General features: G+C 39.9%; 1 protein-coding gene across 2 annotated transcripts in view; it reads left to right on the forward strand.

Annotated features, from left to right (window-relative positions):
* The window catches only part of Btg4 (BTG anti-proliferation factor 4), a 107,681-nt gene that overhangs the window by 35,048 nt on the left and 62,351 nt on the right, over positions 1-10,282 (forward strand). The gene's annotated exons all lie outside the window — the stretch shown is intronic.

The following is a 10,282-nucleotide window of genomic DNA, read 5'->3' on the forward strand; positions in this document are numbered from 1 at the left end:
CTAAAGAAAATACTCAGCACAGGGCCAAAGTTCAGATTAGTCAGCAAGGCTTATGGCTCCATGTATGGACTATTTCTATCTTTTCAGTTGTGTTCCCCCAATCGCTACACCACAGCTTTTTACACTGTGGGATGAGATTCCATATGGAGTTATGTAACTGACTTTGGGGATCACGAAAAACTTGACAACAGTAAAAGGTTTCTGAATCTGCAATGACCAAAAATTAATTGAAAACGTAGTACATGCTGAACCGGAAGTGTGTTTGGCAGTGCTCACTCTTTTGGGTCACATGGCCTCAGTGGAGCCTTGGTTTGAACATACAATACTGTGCATGCTGTCACATTGCACAATTCCAACAAATGCTGTGTGAAACACCTCAGCTCACATTTGAGATTTTTGTGTGCTGTGAATTGCCATGTTTTTACTGTACATACGAAGTTTTTACATAATGGCTTAATTACAGAAAACGACAACTTAATACTTTTAATTCCCTAGCATGAATCAAATTAGTCTATCTTTGCATTGTATTGTGTTAGAATGTGTGATTTTTAAAAATCCCTGTTTGCATTGCTAACTTTCATTTAAAACAGTTTTTTTTCAAGTCAAAGTGTCATCCTGCAGTATGGTTTTCAAATTTTTGATTATAGGATGCTTTTACTCTATAAAATTGAAAGCCTCCAAGAACTTTCGTTTTAGTTAAATCTATTAATATTTTATTTGTTAGGAATTTATTAATGTAACAGTTTAATAAAGTAACCATTTTTGAAATAAAAGAATTAAGTGAATTTTGGCTTGGGGTTAGGACAGAGTTTCCCACAATTTTTAGAATGACCTGAATATACTTCAGCTATTGTGCACTAGATATTTATGTGAATACCGTTCTTAGCATTGACGTCCGTAAAATCACAATACTGGAAAGTATTGAAGATGCTCTATATCCTACAGTTCCAAATGTTCAGCCAAAGTTTAGTATTTATGTAAAAGTTAACAAGCACATTTATTTAATACTATGCAAATTTGCTTTAATCTCCAATAAGTGGTAAAATTATATACATGCCAAAGAAATGTTTTAAAACCAATTCTTTATAATTTATTGTCAGTAAAGGTTTGATTTCTACAGCTGTTTTCTATACTTAAATATCTATGGCCGTGTAAAGTAAAAGGGGTTGCAAGTGAAAAAGTCTAAGAAGCCTGGTCTACCCAACATCCTGAGCTCAGTGATGCTGGACGCCTGCATTCATGCCTCATTCATTCTCACAGTATACTTTATTGACTGTTTGTTACCTGGCTCCTTACTAGATTATCACCACTGTGAGATTAGAGACTATGTATTCTACAATTCACATCCCCAGTGTCTAACAGAGTAGCTGTCATATAGAGAGCAGGTGCTCAGTACAGATTTGTTGACTCACTGACTAAGTACATTAATACCATTTATTCTACAGGACCTAAAGATCTATAGTCAGACTGGGTCAGTGTAGATCACATGTCCTGGAAACATCCAAAAAATTTCAGCTTTTATTTTATGTGTGTAGATGTTTCGCTTACATTTATGTCTATGCACTATATGTGTGCAGATGTGGCAGAGGTCAAAAGAAGACATCAGATCCCTTTGAACTGGAGTTTCAGACAGTTGTGAGCTGCCATGTGCATGCTGAGAATTGAGCAGGGGTCCCCTGGAAGAACAGACAATGCCCTTAACCACTGAGCAATGTCTTCATCCCTCTCGGGAATTTTTTTTTTTCCAGTTACAAGTCACTGTCCAGGTATAGGTTGATTCTTAACTAACCTCTTTATTTCTGGGTCTTTTTCTCTGCTGCTATTCCATTCACTGCCTATAGACAAAAGGGACTGAGAATCACGAGAAAAGAGGATTTAGAGAAATATCTAAAGGACATTAGAAGAAGTGAGAGGCTTCAAGGACTGTGTAGCACTTAACTGAATTTTGACTTATGGTAGGACTTGTCACATAAAAATATAGGGAAAGAGCATTCTTGGCCAATGAAAGAAAAGGAGCAAAGTCAGCAGCAGTAGGCAAGTGTGCACTGGAGCAGCAAGTCTTGAGTATTATTAGGGAAAGTCATGGAGATTCAGGTGTGGCAAGTGACAAATCACAGAAGTCACTGGATGCTGAGCTGAAGGGTTTGAACTGGATTCTGTAGACGGTGTCGGTCCAAAAAGCAAGGGAAGAATCTCGAAAGAAATGATTATTTTGTTAGGGTTGAGTAGGGAATTCGCCACTCTGGACATAAGTGCTGTGAGGGACTAGGCATTTCAGAGGAGGCAAAGGAAAAGGGAGGGTTTAAAAGGCAGAGTGAGGAAGGCTTTGCAAGCTGTTCTGAAGACATTGTCCTTGACTACAACGATCACCAGCAGGGAGGACGCCAGTCCAAGGTTGAAGAGAAATTTGTTGGGCAGACGTCTTCACAGAAATGTTGTGGTGACCTTTGTGGAAGATTGTGCTGCTCAGAGAGTCCTTGCCATCGTCCTTATGATAAGTAGGTATACACCAGAGGCCTCCTGACTCTGTTTTTACTAAAGTTTGACGCGAATGATTCCACTTTTGATTGACAATTTTTATGTGGTTCTAGATTAGAGGGACGATATTCAGGCAATGGTCCATGTAGGAGATACACTGTAACCTCAACAATGCTCACCGTGTACCTGTTACTAGAGAGGTTGGGCTGTAGTGCAGAGGAGGCTGGGCTGGCTTCTTAGCTTGTGTTCTCTAATCACAGTTCTCTACTACAGCCTTGGTGACACCTGATACTCTATCTCCCTGTCCAGGAGCAGAGCCTTAGAACTTGAGATGATAAAAACTCACTATTTTTGTGACACTCATTAGATTTAGTAAAAAACAGAGAAGTATGAATTTATTTAGGGGATGACACAGAAGTCGGGTTGATAGGGAGAAAAGAGCTGGTCCCGAGATGCTAAGAACACATTGGTGGTTAAATGCCTTAGTAACCCTGAACAAGCCATTTTGAGAAAGTGCCGTTCCTGATCTAAAAAAGGGAAAGGAAAAGCCATCTCTTCTAAAAAGAAGACATTCTTTTCTTGAAAAACAAATCTTTTCAAAACATAAGCTGGCTTGTTTTTAGATCAGAGCAACTTCCTGTAGACTAACTCTTTACATCAGATCTCTCTGCCTACACGGGACTTTGTAGAAATAATTATTATCCCATAGAAAGTGACTCAATCTTTGCATGTTTCTTTGTATACAATAGTGATTTTGTATATATTGAAAACACATTCATGTCTGCTAAGAGATTCTAGATTGACTGTTTTTAGTAGCAAAATAAGGGAGGTATACAAGTGAAAGAGCAACTGGGAGACTGGGAAATTAGCCCTGTTGCACTTACCTTTTCATTTCACATGAACACATGTGTAACTAGTAAAGTGCAAAGCACTGTTCTAAGCGTCGTCGTCGGGGAGGGTGGTTCATAGAAACTGTGAATTCAAGGGTGAGTTTATCTGTGACTGTGAAGAATGCTATGACGAAGCATATGTTAAGGTCTGTGGGTGACAAGGTGACTTACTGAGCTGTGCGGACACCTGGGAAGCTCACAGAGGCAGGTGGGACTTTGGAAGCCTATTGGGTTTATGAGGACTAGGTGCTATGTCAGGCTCCGCCCTTGCTACAATTGCCTCTTTGATGTACTTCAAAGGCAGCATGTAATACACAGTGACCTTGGCTTACTTACAGGTAGATTGTGAACACTTTAGGGTATTTATTTATCTTTGTGTTTACAGGGTTGGAAACACAGAAGGTATTTAAGACATGCATATCAATTAAAAAATGGTAGGGACATTGCATGAAAAAATGCAAGTGATTTCCATTTTTGCTTCTATAGAAGCAAAGTTGTATACATTTAAAAGAGCAAGGGCGTTCCAGTTGCATCCACATTAGGATATACAACTTAACCATCTGTGGGATGATTTATGGAACAGGCAACAAGAACAGAACCCACTCCTGGTTAGGCAGTTGACCCTTGATAAAAGGTTTTCTCTTCCTTGCAGTATTGTGAGGATTAGGAGGTTATAGCTGAGAAGGAACTCAGCACAGAGGCGTCTCTCTGGGAATCCACGTCTTCTTGTTCATCTTAGCTCCTGGAGGGAGCAGGTGTTAGGTAAATACCTGATAAAATACCAGTGTATTTTATCCATGCCACTCATGATTACTTCCTGTGAGGAGAGATTCATAGGAATTTCTGAACTTTCTACCTTACCCAATGTAGAGCTTCCCCAGCAAGAGGAAGGCCTGTGATTCTTTTCCCATTTTTGTTTTCAAAACTTTCCAGTGGAAACCTTTTAAAATTAATAGAAAAATGTCTTATTATGACATTTTCATACATGTTTTCTTTACACTTTGTTCATTTTCATCCCCCACTGTCCTTTCTCCTCTGTAATTATTGGTCTTTTCTTTTCTTTCTTTCTTTTTTTAAAACTCACTCTTTTTGGCTCTTTGCTCTTTGAGGGCCCACCACCCAGCTCCCAGATAAATCACACACAGAGGCTTATTTTTCCTTATAAATCCTGGCATTAGCTTGGCTTGTTTCTAGGCAGCTTTTATTAACTTAAATTATCCCGTTTATCTTTTATATCTGAGCTTTTATCTTTCTCTATTTTATCTTCCTCCATTTTAAATATCTTTCTTTACTTCTTACTCTGTTGCTGGTTCTGTAGCTAGGTAGCTGGCTCCTGATGTCCTCTTCCTCCTCCTCCATCTTTTTTCCTTCTCTTATTTATTCTCTCACCTGCCAGCCCCACCCATCCTTTCTCCTGCCTTGCTATTGGCCGTTCAGCTCTTTATTAGACCAATCAGGTGTTTTAGACAAAGTAACACAGCTTCACAGAGTTAAACAAACGCAACATAAAGGAATGAAACACCTTTGCATCATTAAACAAATGTTCCAGGGCATAAACAAATGTAACACATCTTAAACTAATATTCTCCAACACTCCTCCCTTTCTTGTTGGTCCCTTTCTTCCCCACAAATAGTCTCCCCTTAGGCTGCCATGTCATAGTCTGTTACCCTCTTGCTCACTACTTCCCCCGTAGGAGCTCTTCCTCCCCTCTTGGTTTGTTTTCTACTTTTATGATGCACACACACTCACTCACTCTAATGGAAACTTTCAAGCACATAAAAGCAGGAGATGAATACAGCGACCCACCATGTATCTGCTACTTTGCAAAACTGTCACCAGTCTTCTAGTCTTGCTGCACTCCTTGTCCCGTCCCGTCCTGGTTCTTGCTAGCATGTGTTTTTTTTTTTTTTTTAAAGAAATTGGATCATATTACCTACACATCTTTAAAATGTTTACATTTAAAAAGTAAATAATAATAATTGTGTGTGTGTGTGTATACACGTGTACAAATGATGTGTGTGGGGGAGCCCACATACCATGACACACATGTAGAGGTCAAAAGACAACTCAGTGGAGTTGGTTCTCTCCTTCTGCTTTCATGTGGCTTCCAGGGATCAAGCAACTCAGGGTGTGAGGCTTGTGCAGCAGGTGCCTTTACCCAGTGGACCATCTCACCAGCCCCTAGAGAGATGTCTAATCAATAAGACCTTCTCTTTAAACCAAACAACAAAAAGTAAAATGGTACCCCACCACCACTCTTTTTTTTGGGGGGGGGGGGTTTCAAGACAGGGTTTCTCTGTGTAGCTTTGCGCCTTTCCCCACCACCACTCTTAACAGTAGCACAAACAAAGCTTTAATTTTGTCATTCTATGTTCAGCTTTCCCCAGTTGTTTTGAGATGTCTTTTTTTTCTGATAAATTCATTCAAGTAAAGACTTAAATGAGGATGACACACTAATGATTCCTTTTAGTTAAAATTCTAACCAGGGTCTAATGTGTTCTGTTCTCTCTCTCTCTCTCTCTCTCTCTCTCTCTCTCTCTCTCTCTCTCTCTCTCTCTCTCTGTGTTTGTGTCTCTCTTCCTCCTCTAAGCTAAAGGTGGTGTCTGTCCTGGAGGTGATTTGTGGCCTCAAGCTAGGTGTGGACCTTTGGAGCATTTGAGGCCACCCTGGGAGGTAACATTCCCTCATGTTCTGTCTGCATCATGCACACAGAGCAGGCAGCTCTGAATCCACACATCTGCGGACAGCATGGCAGCCTAACCAACAGGGCTGGGCCTCTCTCTGCAGGAAGGAGGATTTGGGGTGATTTGCAGTAGTGCCTATTTAAGCATAATCTATTTACTCTTAAGCATTGCCTTGGGTGTTAAGGTTAGGTTGATGCAGCAAGGAGGTCTGTGATGTAGGGTAAAATGTTTTGGACAGTTAAGAAAAAACTATTGTTTTATGCAAGTAGATTAAAGATGTATAGGGCTGGGATTAGTTATTGTTTAATGAGCTCTTATTATGTGCTATAGTAGTGGCTTAGGCTGCCAGAAGCAAGTATCACAGCTGGGTGGATTGAGCTAAAGAAATATATATTTTTCTCACAGTTTGGGGGATTAGAAGTTGAAGATCAAGGCAACGGCAGATTTGGCTCCTTCTGATGGTTGCAAAAGACACACCACACTTGTCCACAGCTCTCACCTGGTCTCTGTCTATCTTTGGTACTCCTTTGCTTGTAGAAGCATCACTTTGCTCTGCTCCATCTTCTCATCATGTTCTTCCCATGTGCACAGCCATTTCCAAATGTCCCTTTTTATGAGGATGCTAGTCATTGGAATTAGAGTGCCATCTTAATGACCCCCCTCTTAACCAAGATCTTCAATGTCTCATAAAAGAAGTTTCTTGAGCTGGAGAGATGGCTCAGAGGTTAAGAGCACTGGCTATTCTTCTAGAGGTCCTCAGTTCAATTCCCAGCAACCACATGGTGGCTCACAACCATCTGTAATGAGATCTGGTGTCCTCTTCTGGTGTGTAGGCATACATGCAGACAGAACACTGTATACATAATAAGTAAATAAATCTTAAAAAAGAAATTTCTTTTATGTATTTAGATTATTTTAATTATTATTTTAAAAATTTTTATTAGTTTTTGAGAATTTCATACTATGTATTTTGATTGTATTTGCCTTACCCAACTCCTCCTGGATCTGCCCCCACCTCACTACAACTCCAAATCTGTTGAGTCCAATGTATGTTGCCCAAATACTCTTGGGTGTGGGGCCTGCTCTGAAGAGTGGTTAATCTCTAGGAGTCACACTGATAAAGAGAACTGAACCCCCCTCTCAAAGCAGCTATCAAGTGCCAATAGCTCGTCGGCGAGGAGTGGAACTTCATGTCCACCTCCTCCCTTAAAAGGGTTTCTTAAAGGGGGTTCGAACTTTCAGTATGTGAAAAACTTAAGAGCTATACATAAATCAACCCTTAAGATATACCAAGCACTGTGAGTGTGTGTGTGTGTGTGTGTGTGTGTGTGTGTGTGTGTGTTCGTGTTCCTGTGTACTTGTGAAGAAGCCAGAGCTTGAAGATGAGTGTCTTCTTCTATTGATTCCCACCTTATTTATTAATTTTTTGAGACAAGGTCTCTGGATGAGCCTGGAGCTGGTCAGGTAGTCTGGCTGGCCAGTGAGCCTTTGGAATAACCCTGTCTCTGTCTCCCGGTGATAGGGAGCATTGCTAGGCTCTGCTTTTTCTGTGGGTGCTTGTGATCTGAACGCAGACCCTCATGCTTGTGTGGCAAGCTCTTTACAGGCTGAATGGCCTCCTCAGAATCCATGAGTCTCATTTTAGAGAAGGAGAGACAGAGGCTTCAATAATGAAGCAACTGGTTTAAGATGGCACAGCCGGTAAGTGGCAGAAGGAAGACTGGGAGCCTAGACACCTGATGCCCGAGCCCACGATCTTAACGACGTCATTCTGCTGTGTTACCTCTCCTTTTTTTCTTACCCGACCCCCTTCTTGCTAATGATATAGGAATTTGACACAAACTGAAGATTAGAGTTGGTCAAGATTCTATGACATCTTAATATTGCCACCTGGTGGTAAAAAATTAAAGCTGCCCCCAGTGTTCTGGCAAAGTCCTTAATGTACTGACTTTTCCTGTTACTACAGTTAAGCAGTTATAAGTCTATTTGGACTTGTGAGAACGGAGATTAACAGTACAGTACTAACTTTAGCTCCTTAAGGTAGATTAATTTTTCTGATTAGAATAAGTAAGTGCTAGAAAATGTTCAAGTACTATTCAGGAGGTTGTTATACATTTAATAATTCCATTTTCTAGGAAACTTTATAACTGCCCTTACTATATTTTGGGAAACTTGTTTCTCCTAATGTCCCTGATCTGATAACTCATTCTGACTACTATTTCTAATGTTCAAACTCAGGACTCACTGATAACTTAAGGTCACTTAGCAGTTAGTAACTATTTACTGGTCTTTGGTAGAAAGAAACAAAGGTCTGTACAGAACTGGCTTCACCTTTTAGGGCGCAGTTCCCCATAACCTCATATTTTTATCTGTCTCTGCCATTATGCATATTCTTACTACATATTCGGAAGGCTGTCATATACTCAGTAAGTTAGGAAAAATATCATTTTGAAATAAAATAGTTTTAGAGTTGAAAGACACCTTAATGTTTATTTATTCTAGATCACACACACACACACACACAACTTATTTGCATTTCCAAAGGGGAAAGATAGGGAATCTTGGAGGAAAGGAGTCTCCAAATTGGCTTTTGCAGGGTGGCTAAGGTAATTCATCACAGCTCCCTGATGCCTTTAAGGGCAAGACAAAGATCTGTGAGATTGGCTGGATTCTGATGATGACTCTATCAGAAATTCATTTGTTTTTGTCTTGGATCAAAGACTGTTAGATGCTCCCAGCCACAGCATGTACGCTGAGCTCAGATGCATGGATGGCATAGTGTAAGTGATGTAATCAATAATTAGAGTACTGATGTTTGTAAACGGTTTTCCTTGAATAATTTCTAACTAGGAGAAGAGATGGCAAGTACAGTGCAAAGAGCATTTCTCCATCCCCAAAGCACATGAGAGAAAGCTGTCAGCCTGATGGTCCATTGTCCTTTATTACTTTAATGTGCATTTTCTACAAAGACATTCCCACTGTCAGAAGGACATATCCTTAACGCAACATAAAAATCAGGAAATTAGCACTATCACATTATACTGTTTAATCCTCAGACTTCATCCAAGTTTGTCCCCGTATTTTCCTTTCCAGGATCTATTTCAGAATCACGTAGTGCTTTTAGCTACCACCCCTCTTACTGCCCTCGAACTGCAGCTACCCCTGGCTTGCTTTCGCTTTCGTTATCATCAGACTTCAAGTTTGCAGTCCAGCATTGCGCAGATTGCCTATTAACTTGTTTTTGTAAACAGCTTCCTTATGATCAGCTTGTACACTTTGGCTGAAACAGCACAGATGTGATGCCATGTTTCTCTCATGATATGAGGGCTCTAACCTCAGTATACTCCGTTATTGACAATATTCACATTGGTCAGTGTTTGCCTGTGGTGTCACTTTGGTAATTAATGATTGTTTTGTGGGTGAGGCACCTGAAATCATGTAAATATTCCATTCCTCATCAAAGTTTTAATTTATTCATTTATTTTGCATCCACACACACCCATGTTTTTCTGTTTTATCTAATGGGTCACACTCTCTTGTTGATTTTACTGTTAATGATTTTGATATTCAAATTATCCCACATGTTACCAAAGGTGGGCCATTGTAAACTGAATTCTGTAATCTACTGATTTTCAATCATTCTTGCTTGTTGGTGGTATAAAGTTTCCCAAATGACCACTCTTATTCCCAGTCTCTTTAAATATAAGACTTTTAACAGCAGTGTGACTTATCAGAATACATATGCAATGTGTACTGATTAACCAGGGTAATAAATATCCTCATATTCTTATCATGACTTTGTGTTTGCTGGCCCTGAGCTCCCTTCTTGTAGTTATTCATAAATAAGGAATAGGCTATTGTATTGTGCAGGTCACCGCTGCTCTTGTAGAACAATGGAACTGTTCATTCTACCTGTGTATGTTACTTTTTATTACTCAGATAACTCATGTTTTGTTTTTTTTTTTTCTGCGTCTGTCCTGGAGTTATCCAATTTCACAAAGCCCTGGCTCACTTTAGTGGAGACTATATGCATATCTGTATGTATACTCAATATGGAAAGCCCCAAAGTGACTCCATGGTTTTCTATTTGCATTGAACATGATAGTGTCTATTCCAGTTTTCTCCCTCTGATGCCTGTGACTGCCTTCTCTGGGAATGAGAAGCTTGCTTCTTCTTATCCTTAGTATGTCTACTTCTCTCACCAGTCTTTCTGCCTACACAGTCTCCAA

Source organism: Peromyscus eremicus, chromosome 7 (genome assembly GCF_949786415.1).
Source record: "Peromyscus eremicus chromosome 7, PerEre_H2_v1, whole genome shotgun sequence".
Taxonomy (NCBI): domain Eukaryota; kingdom Metazoa; phylum Chordata; class Mammalia; order Rodentia; family Cricetidae; genus Peromyscus; species Peromyscus eremicus.